At 43.0% G+C, this 14251-nt stretch overlaps 1 protein-coding gene across 1 annotated transcript in view; it reads right to left on the reverse strand.

Moving 5' to 3' along the window:
• DTWD2 (DTW domain containing 2) overlaps nt 1–14251 on the reverse strand; it is a 372028-nt gene that overhangs the window by 56340 nt on the left and 301437 nt on the right. Inside the window, exon 11 of the mRNA XM_042982627.1 lies at nt 646–777. The gene's annotated coding sequence lies outside the window, so the exon portion shown is untranslated. The remainder of the gene's footprint in view (nt 1–645; nt 778–14251) is intronic.

The raw sequence follows: 14251 nt of genomic DNA on the forward strand, positions 1-14251 counted from the left end.
TTGTAGAGAGTGTGTGGGTTGCAGAGAAAATGCCAGGTCCCTAGGCACTCACTGCAGTGGGTGGGGGGCACAAAATTTGGACAGCTGAGGGGATCAGCCAGGCAGAAAGGGGGCTATGAGCAGGGGCTAGAGTGGACAAGAGCATGATAAGTGAACCACCAGGAAAAGAAGATGGCCTGACTGGTGGAGAAGAAGCAGCAAATCCAATGTCAGCAGAAATAAGCTTGGACAGATGGGGGGAGCGACATGAAAATGAGCAGTGAACTATAAAACTTTTTATTCCCCAGAGAACGAAGAAGACAGTCTAACATCTAGGACATTTCTCATGTGGCCATTTGGGACTGCCGATCTTTTTCTAGGGGTCTAAAATGATGGCCAGGATTGGTGGGACTTCCTGAGGGTACCCGGAAGGTTCCCATGGCTCCAGGCCGATACGTAGGATTTCTGGGAACAGCAGAGCACCGTCACTTTGCAGTTTGGAGAAATTTAAAAGCATCTTACTACCATCCTCTGGAATAATGTGACCCAAACACGTTCTGTTTTTAGTATTGCAAAATGTTCTCTTTTTTTTCTTTTTTCTTTCTTTCTTTCTTTCTTTTTTTTTTTTTTTTTTTTTCCGAGAAAGCCAACTCAGCATAAGCTCACCTTATCTCCTTCCTGTCGCTTGGAAGGACAAGAGCGCTTCAGGTAGGAAAATAAAGATGCTGCTATTAGGAAGCGCCGGTGGACGAGTGGGATGTACTGGGGCCTCACCTGATTTATCTTCACTAATGGCTTCTAGGAGGAGAGAGACAACAGTGAGTACAGATCGCGTCGCAGGTAATGTTTTGCTTCACAGAATGCTTTGCCTCATTTTCCTGCTGCTTGTACATGCTGCAAATGAGAAAGTGCCCAGCTGACAGCCTTCCTTCTGATTTATAGGAAAGGTCATTTAATCCCAAGTAAGCATTTTGCTAACTATGAAGCTGTCCCGTCTTTACCACCCCTCTCCCTGTTCCCTTTAGCTTTCCTGGAGATTGTGATCTGTACCTGTAGCAGGAGCAAAATGGAAATATTCTAGTGATTATTGCTCAAGGTGACCTGATGGTGTGAATATGCAAAATTCTGAGGGGAGTAATTCAAGTCATATATCTATGACTCTCATAATTACTTTGAATATGAATATGATGATACTATACATTTGTCATGCATGTGGCTAGAATATTCATGGAATCAAACAGTAAATACTATTTGGATCAATGAGATTTTCATCGAATATTTATGGTGTTCCCAAAGAAGAGCCTGGATTCTGCAAAATACAACAATATTAGGAAATGTAACCCATTTTCCCTTACTTAACTTCTGAGTTTTAAACTACTGTCATATAGGGGCGCCTGGGTGGCTCAGTCGGTTAAGCGTCCGACTTTGGCCCAGGTCATGATCTTGCAGTCCGTGAGTTCGAGCCCCACGTCAGGCTCTGTGCTGACAGTTCAGAGCCTGGAGCGTATTTCAGATTCTGTGTCTCCCTCTTTCTCTGAACCCTCCCCCATTCATGTTCTGTCTCTCTCTGTCTCAAAAATAAATAAACGTTAAAAATAATAATAATAAACTACTGTCATATAATGAATTTAAAAACTGCATAGAGGAGCACCTGGGTGGCTCAGTTGGTTGAGCGTCTGACTCTTAGTTTTGGCTCAGTTCATGATCTCATGGTTTTTGAGTTCAAGCCCTACATCCAACTCTGCGCTGACAGCAAGTAGCCTACTTGGGATTCTCTCTCTCTCCCTCTCTCTCTCTCTCTGCCCCGCCCCTGCTCTCTCTCTCTCTCTATCTCTCTATCTCAAAATAAATAAAAATATTTTTTAAAAGATACTAAAAACTGCATAGAATTATTGTAGATAATTACAATACTTTTTAAAGTATACCCTTTAACTGTAAATAATGACCTATTTCTCCTTCCAAGTACTTAATGACATCATTTTCAATTACCAGAAACCCCCAAGGATAGAAAATAACAGAATCTCAAGACAATTACCTTCCTTAGAAGCAGAACTGAAACAAAAACAAAAACAAAACCACCACCACCAGAGATATCAGAAAATAAATGAACAGAAACAGATGTTTACATCTCCTCAATAAAGGTCCATCATCAGAAAGCAAGAACATAAATAAAAGCAGAGAAAAACCCCTTGCACTTGCCCACAAAAAAAAAAAAAAAAAAAAAAAAAAAAAAAATTTGCTTAAGTGTCCAGAACCTCACACTCTATAACACTTTCTATATTAAAATAGTATATCACATCTGCCAAAAGACCAAAGTGAAAGCAGAAGGTCACTGGCGATCTTAGCTACTGTGTAACTGTTTGCCCAATACGAAAGTTATCAAGGAGGGTGTCCTGTGATTGGGACCTGGAGGAAGAGATCTGGCACAGTGGTCCAGCATGTGCACCTGTCAAAATCACAAGTAGGAACACCAGACCTGTCCAGGGAAAGCTTGCCACGAAACCTCAGTAAAAGCCCCAGACTGTCTCAACCCAGTGCTCTGATTATTCCTCTTCAGGTTCTAAAGGCTTATTTTCAATTCAAACGGCCATTCACGAAATTAAATTGAGCCCATCTTGAAAGCCAAATCTCATGAGACAATGTATGCCAAGATAATACTTCACCCTGTACAAATGTGTTCCTTTTCTTGCTTTCCCTTGATCCAATTCCATCAAAGCAGTTCAGTTGTGCAATTCTATTAAGACCATTATTTGTCTTACATTTGACATATCCACTTGACTTGTGTATCAGCTAACCTGGGGGGAAGAAACCTTCCCCGAAGGCATTCCTGCCTTTCATGATAAATCGGTTCAGATTTCCCTTTGATATCCGCTCTGATATTTTGTTGATTTGGACCTCAGAACATCTTGTGATTTCTGGGGTTATTTTACCCTTCATAATAATACGGTTGCTTTGTATCAGAACAAATCTCTATAGATTTCTAAAAATAAGTTCAGTTTTAGCATTCACTGAGTTATGCTAATTCCCTAGCACCTGAAAATTTTGGTTCTTCTCCAAGGAATGGTCATCTATCATGTTTAACTTGCTTTCCAGAAATTTTTCATGTTAAAAAATATATGAGTTTACTCTTTCAGCCATGCAGAATCACTGTTTTACTACAGGTACCTAACTGCCACGGTAAGCATCCCAAGTCTGCAGAGTAGACCAAGGCTTGTTCTGGTATCCGTCTTTCCCCAAATGAGAGGATCCTGAAAGTGGAAAGTGATATTTTGCTGAAATACATCTCCGCCACATTTCCCACAGTGAAAGACACTGGTCTTCAAAGCAGGCTATGGACACCCCGAAGAATAACATGAAGACACTCTGAGAAGTGTGAGGCAGATTATCAATCCTCAACTTCTCTAGGCACACGTTCCTAACGTTGGTTTCCTTGAATGGCGCCTTTCACAATACATGGCCAGTCTCACCCCGGTCCGTTTTCCCAAAGGGCCAAACTGGGTAACTGAAAAATGAGACGAAATGAATGTTCTTTTAAGCAAAAGGCATCTTAACCATGCATTTTCAATAAAAATTTTACTTATGTGGGGCCCCTGAGGTGGCTCACTGGGTTGAGTGTCTGACTCTTGATTTCGGCTTAGGTCATGATCTTACAGTTTATGGGATCAAACCGCAGGTCGGGCTCTGTGCTAGTGCAGAGCCTGCTTCGGATTCTCTCTCTCCCTCTCCCTCTCTCTCTCTCTCTCTGCCTCTCCCCTGCTCTCTCCCCCTCCCTCTCTCTCAAAATAAATAAATAAACTTTTCAATTTTTACTTCTGTGTATGATAATTGATCACAGTTTGTAATAAATGCATGTTTTCTGATCCAGTGTGTATGAATTATTATAATGATAAGTCCATCTAGAAGAAAAGTATTCACATTTTAAAGCCTTAAGGTCATAGAAATGTTTTTTTAATTTAAATGTACTTAAATTTAAATACATTAAATCCTAAAAAGTAGAATGAGGTGAAAGACTTTCAAACATAACAATGTATTATGTTAGAATACATTTCTGTGAACAATACAACAATACGATTCCTAGCACAAGAAGATATGATGCAAGATTCCCTGCTGTTACAAAAAAAGATTCTTCATGTATTTTTTAAAAAAATGATAGTGAGGGGGCGCCTGGGTGGCTCAGCCAGTTGAGCGTCCAGCTTCGGCTCAGGTCATAATCTTGCGGTCCATGGGTTCAAGCACCTCATCGGCTTGACAGCTCAGAGCTTGGAGCCTGCTTCGGATTCTGTGTCTTCCTATCTCTCTGCCCCTCCCCTGCTCGCACTTTGTCTCTCTTTCTCTCTCTCTCAAAATATTAAATTAACATTAAAAAAAATTTTTTGAGATGATAGTGAGAATCAAATTACTATAGCATTCCTATTTGTTGGGTACATTTAGAAGAGTCATCTAAACTTTATTTTTAGATGTCAATATTTGCCAAATAATCAAAATTATATCCTTGGGAACATTTAAATATATAATGAAAAATTTTAAGTGATAATGTAAAAATATGAAAGTAGGACTTAATCTGAAGAGTATTATCACATAATATCTACATATCTGAGAGAGAGAGACAGAGACAGAGAGAGGGAAAGAGAAGAAAAAAATGTTTGCAAGCCTCTATACCTGCTGGGTGATTGACAGGCCATCACTGACATCCACCTAGAGGTTGAAATACTGTGGCCTTTTAGTCTAGAAAGACTAAAGAATTGTTTTTAAATATTAATTTATTTTGAGAAAGAGAGAGAGAGAAGGGGAGAGGCAGAGAGAGGGAGAGAGACAGAGAATCCCAAGCAGGCTCTACACCACCAGCACAGAGCCCAATGCCAAACTCAAACCCACAAACTATGAGATCACGACTTGAGCCGAGACCAAGAGTTGGATGCTTAAACCAACTGAGCCACCCAAGCGCCCCACAGAAAGACTAAAGAATTTTATGTTGACATTTTGTTTTCTCAAAAGAGCCAATATAAATAATTTGACAAGGCTGTCTTTAGTCAACTTCCACTTACTACAGCCAAACCAGGAGATCTGACATAACACGAGTCACTGATGGCTTAGACCCCGCTAGTTTCGACAAACACCCACGAGGGGTCCCATACTATAAGAACAGAGAGTAGGCCAAAATATAGGTAAAGCCAACTGAAACACCAGACTTACCAAGAAGAAATGTGGTTATGAACTTCTACACAAAAGGCCATTTAAAGATGTCAAGATAGAATGTCTCCTACAGTCAGGGATGAATGTGATAGTCTTGCTTCTTTTATTTCTGAACATCTCAGCTTAGCTCTCAGACCCTCCTGGTGGAAAGCTGAGCATGTCAGTTCCAATACCCCGGGCCCATCCCCCCTCCCTGGCACAGACTCATTTGGATACACATGAAGTCCTTATTCCCTCTCACCTCTCCTTCTTTTCTCCCTGGGGGTGATCTATGCCCTGTGTACGATCTGCCGGCACCAGGGGGAATGGGAAAACATGGCCATGACAATTCTTTGCCCACACTGGCCTCTGCTAAGATGTAATTTGTCTCATCTGGATCTCAGTGTTCCATACTGGCATCCAGTGTGAAGTCCACAATCCCACCATTGCCTTAGAGAGCCAGGTCCTGCTCTCCGAGTTCTTCTCAACCTAAAGTAGGATTGGGCAAACACTGCATATATCACCAGGGAAATGCCATATATGGCTTGCATTCATGAGGACTCACACACGAAGCAGGGATTGGATTAGGCATTCTCTTTCATTTATGAAAATCGACACCTTAACATCTACAGAAATGGCTACTAGCTGTTCCCAAATAAACCCAGACTCGCCCAAAAACATCTTGAAACTTCAGAGAGCCCCAAACCATATACTCTAACATCACAGTGAACATGAATTCCATAGGGGGTGGGGGGGTGTCACCACTTTCAAAGTCAGAAATCCAGTCCTAAAATCGCCTATTCTGCTTTTCGTGTCCCTTCCCACTGAAACACCATAATCACCGTGCCTGCCCACAGTTTTTGCTTCCTCGCCCTGCCTCATGAAGGCCCTCAGAGCTTCCCCTAACTGTTCCTGTGTATCCTACTGTGCTCTCCCCAGGGGTCTGTGGTCTAACAAAACTGTAAAACTCTGGTTTCTCTCTCTTCGTCCGCATCTGGCCTCACCTTACCTCACTCAAGGTAATATGCTTAAAACAAAGATGGGGTCAGTGGTTCCAGGGTCCAAGGCTATGAGAGAGGGGCGGTTACCTAAAGAAAAGGGAGGTTCTATTAGAAAAAAAAAAGTGTTGGGGAGGGGTGGGAGGGTGCCGAGGGGCCAAACAGTATCCAGTCCAAGAGGGAACTGAGGCAGAGACCAATTTCACATCCCTTACAGTGCTGTTAGGAAGAAAGAAAAAAAAACCTGTGGGCTAAAAATTAAATGGTGAAAAGAAACAGGTAAATTAAGCAAATTGGTCGTTCACTGAATTGTCATTCAGCAAATTAACCTAGAACGGACATAATTGGCAATAAAGAAGGAGTGGAATTAACGAAGATTTCGTAATTGTCCCTGAGGGATGACCTAACAATTGTAAATGCTAGAAGTCATTGTAAACAAGCCTTTTAAAGATCACTTTTAAAGCAATCCAGTGATTGTCCAGAGCGCAGCCATCATAAATACATACTCATGGGACGAATGAGGGGGAAAAAAAAAACCTATCCTAATGTTACACAAATGGGTTCCAGTGGCTCGGGATAAATTTCCAGCGACAGCATCATGCATGATTCACAAAGTGCTGTATGTCAAACAACTTAGATAGAAGTGAAGGTGACATGGCTCACAAAACCGCATTAGGGAACTCAAAAAATGGCTCTCGCGGTGACGAAGACACGAGGTCAAGGATGAAGAGCATGGAAACAATGAAAGGAGAAGAAACCACGTCTCCACAGTCACACTGTTTTGTACGATGTGACTGTAAACATGTAGCATGGCTACATTAAATACCATACTAGGCTCTTTTCTTTTTACCTTCATTTATTTAGAGAGAGACAGAGAAAGCATGAGCAGGGGAGGGGCAGAGAGAGAGGGAGACATAGACTCAGAAGCAGGCTCCGCACTGTCAGCACGGAACCCGATGCACAGCTCAAACTCATGAAACCATGAGATCATGACCTGAGCTGAAACCAAAAATTAGACAGGTAACCAACTGAGCCATGCAGGTGCCCCCATATCTAGGCTCCTGACTGTCTCATCTATAGCTCTTCAAGTTTACTTATTCCTGTTTGAGAAAAAAAAAAACAAACATAGATCTTCTCACTGAGAAAAGAGAAGATCGGGGCCACCTTACAGATGGAAGTTTATGGCCAGTGGTGAGTAGGAATGACTACTGTTGTCCTAGGAGACCAAATGACAAAGCGTGGCATGTGGCCTGGACAGCCAGCAAGGCGGCTCTGAAGAAACACACCTTAAGCTGCTGGCAAGAAGCAGGTGAGTCAGGGGATTGTGAAGGATGTTCCAGGTAAAGTCCCAAGCGGGTAGAGTCCTGGAAGGAAGAGGACCGGCACTAGGAAATCAGAGGGAAGTGGCTGGAACAGAGGTAATGAAGAGCAAGGTGAGGCTGGGGTGTCTGTCAAAGGACAGACAGTGCACAGCCAGGGAGGGACGCTAATCGTTTTGTTTTCACCTGAGGATGAAACGATAAAGAGGTAACTATTGCAGTAAGATGCAATTGTAAGAGATGGTGGCATCTTCATAGAGCAGAGCCAGACCCCAGGCCACATAGGGCCCCGTGAGCCAAGGTATGGACTTAATGTATTTGGGGTTTGGTTTTGCTTCAGTCTGGTTTTTTACTTTGTTTTGCTGAAGTGCAAAGGGTAGCCATTAAAAGGTCATGAATATTAAAATGACATGTATCTGACTTGGGTCTCTAAAACAGCAGTCAGGTTGCTGACATGGACAGTGAAAGGGCAAGAGTTGGAAAAGGAAGAACAACTGGGTGGTTATTCTCCTGGTCCCATACTACAGGAGGTGCGTGGTCATGGCAGAAGTGAAAACGAGTAAACGCACTGACCAGAGGGAAGCAGTCTGAAAGATGCTTCCTATTTCCCCATCACCAGGATGCTGGTAGGTTTCACTTCACGGACACATATCACCAGCATGCTGGTACTTTTCACGGAAACATATCACCAGGATGTTGGTACGTTTCACGGAAACAGAGAACATTGGAAGGGAACTAGCTTTGGGCAGAGAAAATCCCAAGAGAGAACAGAGCCTAATGAAGTGGCAAGAGGATTCCTGCCTTTGTATCTTTCCTTCAGTGACAAGATGGACAGTAACATGTTAATGTCCTGTCTATTATAGGCGTGGAAACTTTTATGTTCCACATGCTGTGTAAACAAAGGAAAGTTCCAAAATACATTTCAGAATCACCCAATTTGCTCCGTGGGATGTGGAGCTTACATTAATGGTCACCTGATGTTTTGGGGAAGAAAGGAGGCATTTATGGTGCATTGAAGGAAGCCCCATGGTCACCACCATGTGATGGTGCACTGTTGGACACCAGGGGATCACGAGGCTGACCCTGGGATCCTGAATTATTAAGTACAGAAAGATTAAAACCACTATGGCTCATGAGAGTGGACCTTCTCATATCAGACTCGAAAAGACAATGTCTTTTTTCAGAAGAGAAGACTGGTCTTGATATAAAAACCTAGTACACGAAAAGGATGTGTTCTGTTTATTACCTGTTCTGATGGCTTCACGTGTGGTTCAGTATTTCTCCTCCATGTTGTAAGATGGAGCCTTGGGAACAGATGGATAATGTCTTTGCTCACATCACTGGAACCGGCAGTGAGCCAGCACAAACACCAGGGACCAGCACCCACTCAGAACCCCAGGCTATATCACTCACACAGATGCTGAGCAGACAACTCCCAATACGGAGAAACACATAGATTTGGCTAAATGCCTTTTCCTATGGAAGGAAGAAGGGAGGAAGCGCCTTTGAGATACATTCAGCAAACAAGGAGTTAAGTGTTCCGGGCCATCTTCCCTAATGTGCAGGTAGTGACAGAGTCAAGGAGGTCACCATGGATACATCTGGCTGCATCTGCCTGAGTTATTTGTATTGAACAGATTGCTACAGGGTGTTTTTTTTCTGGTCTCATTATGTGTGTGTAATGCCAATTAAATAACAGGAATGAAAATTAAAAAGGAAAATATCTGCCCCTGCTGGGTTTAATCTCATTAGCGCAAAGTCAAATGATTAGTCCTAAAAAGGGCTCCAATGGGCAGCAAAGACCGCATAAAAGTTGCAAGTATCTTTTGCATCACAATGAGAAAATGGATCAGAATTGCTCACTCTGTTGAAGACTCCAGAGCCATTCCTATAATAAGACCGTGTTATGGCTTTGGGTAGCATCATGTCCCTACCTAACGCAGGAGACACATCTAACCACACAGCAGGAAGACTACCATGACATATCCCAAACTTCAAATCCATAACATGAAACTACCGTGTCAGGCATTTTAAGGACAGGTGTCATGTTTCCCTGGGTTGATTGTGAACTCCGAAAGATGCTTACTTTACAGTGCTCAGGGCTTACATAATCTTCATGCATCAGACTTTTTTCCTAATTAACCAAACCAGCCAGCTATAAATTTGCCAGCAGCACTGGGTAGCTCTTGGAGAAAAAAAAAAAAAAAAAAGCAAAATGTAAGGGTCTGTCCAATTTAAGCCTCAGAGTGCATTTAAAATGAAGGGTTTGAGCAGCTGGGAAGTACAACAGCAGGCTGCTGGGCCTTAGCAAAGCCTCAGGTGGAATACCAAATTTTCCCTTCCTTCAGAAAGTTTCAGAAATGTCAGCGACAGCTGTTTTGAATCAAGATGATTCAAGAAGAAGAGTTGGAAGAGTAGACGATGCAAAAAAAAAAAAAAATGGCCAAGCTCAGAAAATCTTCTTCAGTGACACCAGGACACAGAGCTTTACTTTCAAAGTGCTTTTATATTTTATCCCATTTTGCTTTCACCCTGAGAAGCAGAGAAAACAGGAATCATGCTAATATTTCAGGTGCAGAAGGTGGCACACGGATACGGACCCCAGACATATTGATCCTCTTTAGTGTATGGCCCCACTGAGCTGACCACTCCCAGGAAGCCAGCAAATGTGCAGAACACAGGAAGTACCCACCTAGGAAAAAAGCCACCCGAGGTAAGGAATGTCCACCATGCCCTCGAGCGACGCTGAAAATGAGTTCCTTTCCTACCCAGGATAAAGAAAATGAGACATTTTCCCAGGCCCTGACCAGTGAAAAGTAATCTTCCTGATCAAACAACCTTTAACAGGGGTCCAGATTTAGGCCTCTGGGGTTCTCTGAATTCCCCATAACTGTTATGCAAAAGTATGAAGTGTGAAGTGTGTGTGTGTGTGTGTGTGTGTGTGTGTGTGTGTGTACCACACATGAACACCTGCGATAATTCATAAGGTTAATTTTCATCAAATTCTCTACCTTTATGACCTGTAAAAGGTTAAGAATCCTGATTGTGAGGCACCTGAGTGGCTCAGTTGGTTGAGAGTCCAACTCTTCATTTTGGCTCAAGTCATGATCCCAGCATCATGGGATCAAGCCCCACACTGAGCTCTGTGCTGAGCATGGAGTCTGCTTGGAGATTCTCTCCCTCTCCCTCTGCCCCTCTCCCCCACTGGCATTCTTTCTCTCTCTAAAAAAATAATAAATAGATCAATAAATAAACAAATACTTAAAAAATAAATAAGAGTTTAAAAAAAAGAATACTGACCTCTATAGATGAAGGGGACCCCACATTTATTTTGATGAGTCTGAAAAAAAATTAGAATTGTTTGCCTTAGTGTGGAATTAGGAATGGGGATGACAAAAGGGCCCTGGATGATGCACCAAAATTCTAGTCATCAAAACTGGAACATGGTTAACTCTTAAAGGCAATGGAAGGCCCAGAGGCAGGACCCTCTCAAGGGGAGGCAGTGCTCTGGATGGGAAGATCATAGAGTATTGGATGTAGATAGATATAGATTTGCCAACACCAACCATGTGATCTTGGCCAAGGTATTCAACATCACTTATGTTCAGTTTCCTTCTTCTTGAAATAATAAAAATGTGAAAATAATCAGTCCAATCACTCAGTATTGTTTCAAGGATCCAATGATAGGATATAGGTCAAGTTCCTAGAAAATAGAAGACCCTCAGTAAATTCTGGTTCACTTCCCCATCCCCTTCTTGGGAAGCTTGATAAACGATAATAAAAACAAGAAGGAAGGAAGGAAGGAAGGAAGGAAGGAAGGAAGGAAGGAAGGAAGGAAGGAAGGAAAGAAGGAAAGAAGGGAGTGAGGGAGGATGGGAGAGAGGAAGGAGGGAGGGAGGTGGGGGGAACGGGAAAGGAGATGAGGGGAAGAGAGGGAAGGAGAGGAGGGGAGGGAAGAGTTGAGTTGAGTTGACCCTGCTTCTGGTCTAGAAAAATTATAAGGAATCAAAAGAGAGTCAACATGTAGCTGGTCAAGACAATAGAGACAGGGACAACACAGGGATTACACAGAATGAACCAAGCATGAACAGAGCCTCAGATATCCTTGCACCAGCCCCGAGACATGGGAACTTGGACAGCAGGACTCAAATCCAAACCTTGGGGTTCCTAGTCCAGTACTCTTCCTGTTATTTCCCCTTAAATCCTGCTCCCGTGGATCTTTGTTCCACGTTTGCATTCTGTCCCTTTGTACTTAATTATAAGCCAAAACACTGTGTGTAATTAAATGAGTAGATCTATTAGCTGTAAACAACAAAAGGTAAATGTATAGCTATAAAATAATATCCATATCACAAGCCAAATGTCAGAGCAAAATGAATGAGCCAGCAAAGAGATTATCAACACCTGTAAATAATGCCACGTGGATGGTGGTCCCCCATTATCAGGGGGAGGACACCAGGCTGAAAAGACCTTTGACAGGTACCCTTCCTCCTCAACCCAGCAGTGGCGGCTGGGGGTAAGCCAGTACAGGACTTTGCAACACTGCCTGCTGTCTGTGCCCTGGATCCCCTAGGATCATTCTGATTCTAAATTACATAATGTGGCAGTCCTCTTGACTTCCTTTCCAGAGCAGTAGAAGCTAGAAGGACATTGACATTGGGCCTCACAGCAGTTAAAGACCAAGAAACTGCCCCTGGATGGGTCTGATAGTGAGAGAAATCTCCCCTTGACCAAGAGAAAGAGATAGTGGAGGGCATGACCAGGAGCCCTGGCTTCATGGCTTCTAAAGAGCATACAGCAGGGTAAGCACTCAGGTACAGATCAAGAATGTGTCCCCACACACTGTCAGGGTGAATTTCTTTTTCTTTGTCAAGATAACTAACACATGATGAGATCATTTAGAAAGCTTTTTAAAAAATAAACAAAATAAAGACACAGCCTTTCCTTTTCTCCCTCTCTCCATATTCTGAGAGTTTTTTGCTTTAACCCATGCATGCTGGTATACTTCAACTTCATCTGCACATCTCTTTAAATACTTCTTCTGGGAAACAAACAATTGGCCCATCAGTAGAATAATGGACAAACTGTGCTTTATGATAGATAGATAGATAGATAGATAGATAGATAGATAGATAGATAGATGATAGATAGATGATAGATAGATAGATCCAGTCAACATTCAGTGTCCTACCTTATTGAGAGGAACAATAACATAGAATAGAAATAGCATTGGGGCACCTGGGTGGCTCAGTCGGTTGAGCGTCCAACTTTGGCTCAGGTCATGGTCTCATGGTTCATGAGTTTGAGGCCCGCGTCAGGCTCTGTGCTGACAGCTCAGAGCCTGGAGCCTGCTTTGAGTTCTGTGTCTCTCTCTTCTCTCTACTCTCTGCCCCTACCCCACTGCGCGCGCTCTCTCTCTCTCCCTCCCTCCCTCTCTCCTCTCTCTCTCTCAAAAATAAATAAACATTAAAAAAATAAAAAGAATAGAAACAGAATAACAGTTACATTCTTTCCTAAATATCTGTGGATCCTCACCTCTCCCAGCTCCTACAAATGCACAGACACACAGCCTACACAGACACACAGCCTACTCTGGAATTAAAATGACCTCGAGGTAACCAATGTGAGTAACATTGTTTATTTCTCTGCTGTCAGAGCATGAAAATGGCAGAGGGACAGAGCCTAACAAGATTTCTATAGGGAAGAAGAAGGAGTCCAAGAGTGCTGGCTTCCCCAAGAAGTGGGGGAGGCAGAGGACATAATGGCGGGCACAGTCTACCAGTGGGTGTAGTGATGATGGAAACCACCAACCAATGGGCAAAGGGTGGAGGGGAGCTCTACTGCCTGTCTCCATACACCCTCTACAAATAAGGGGGCCTGGGCACCCTGTCTTGTTGCCCTTTCTCTAACTGCCCTAGTCTTGGCACTCTGATACACTTGGATACTTCCTACCAGGTGAGACTGAGAGAAAGTCACTGTTCCACATTTTGTCTTGTTGTGTCGCTCTGTACAATACACAGAAACTCTCCACCCCATCTATTCTGGCACCCCACAGGGAAAGTTTGACACGCCGTGCTTTCTGATTTGGAAATCGATGTCCTGAAAGCAAACAAGTATTTTCTCCCTTGCACACAGCAGGTGCTTAAGGAAATATCCACAGCCTGGGTCAGGTGGGCGGTAGCTTTTGTGTCCAAACACTCCGACATCAGTTCAACTGAAATCTCTGTGGAGCCAAAGAGGATCCCTTAGACCCCACATGAGATTTCGCAACAGAAATCCCACACTCAGCAAACCCGCCACAGATTCGCCTCCAACAAGAAAATGATTGTGTCACGTTTGGCCGCAGAGAACAATGAGGTCTCTGTGCTCAACTGTGAAATGACCCACCAGGAAATGCCAATGCAGCTGGAGGGCCCAGGCCTCTCCTCAACACTTTGAATCCTTTTTGGAAACGGGGAATAAATTATATACAAAGTAAACAAAGGGAAACTTATCCAACGTGTCACATTGGGGAAAGAGGCGGAGGCCTCGGGAAATTAGCCTAGGCCTTCAGGTAAGGAATCGTAATCATTCCACGGCTGCTAAAAATGTTTCTGGGGCTGCAAAGTCACGCAGCCACTGACAGACTTGGGCATGACAGAACAGCGAATGCCTAGTGTTTGAGATAAGGACAAGTGAGACCACAGCCCTTTTTGAAAAAACTTTTTTTAATTTTTTTTTTTTTTAATTTGAGTATAGTGGACACACAATGCTATGTTAGCTTCAAGTTCAACGACAACACTT

The sequence above is a fragment of the Panthera tigris genome, chromosome A1 (genome assembly GCF_018350195.1).
Source record: "Panthera tigris isolate Pti1 chromosome A1, P.tigris_Pti1_mat1.1, whole genome shotgun sequence".
Classification (NCBI taxonomy): domain Eukaryota; kingdom Metazoa; phylum Chordata; class Mammalia; order Carnivora; family Felidae; genus Panthera; species Panthera tigris.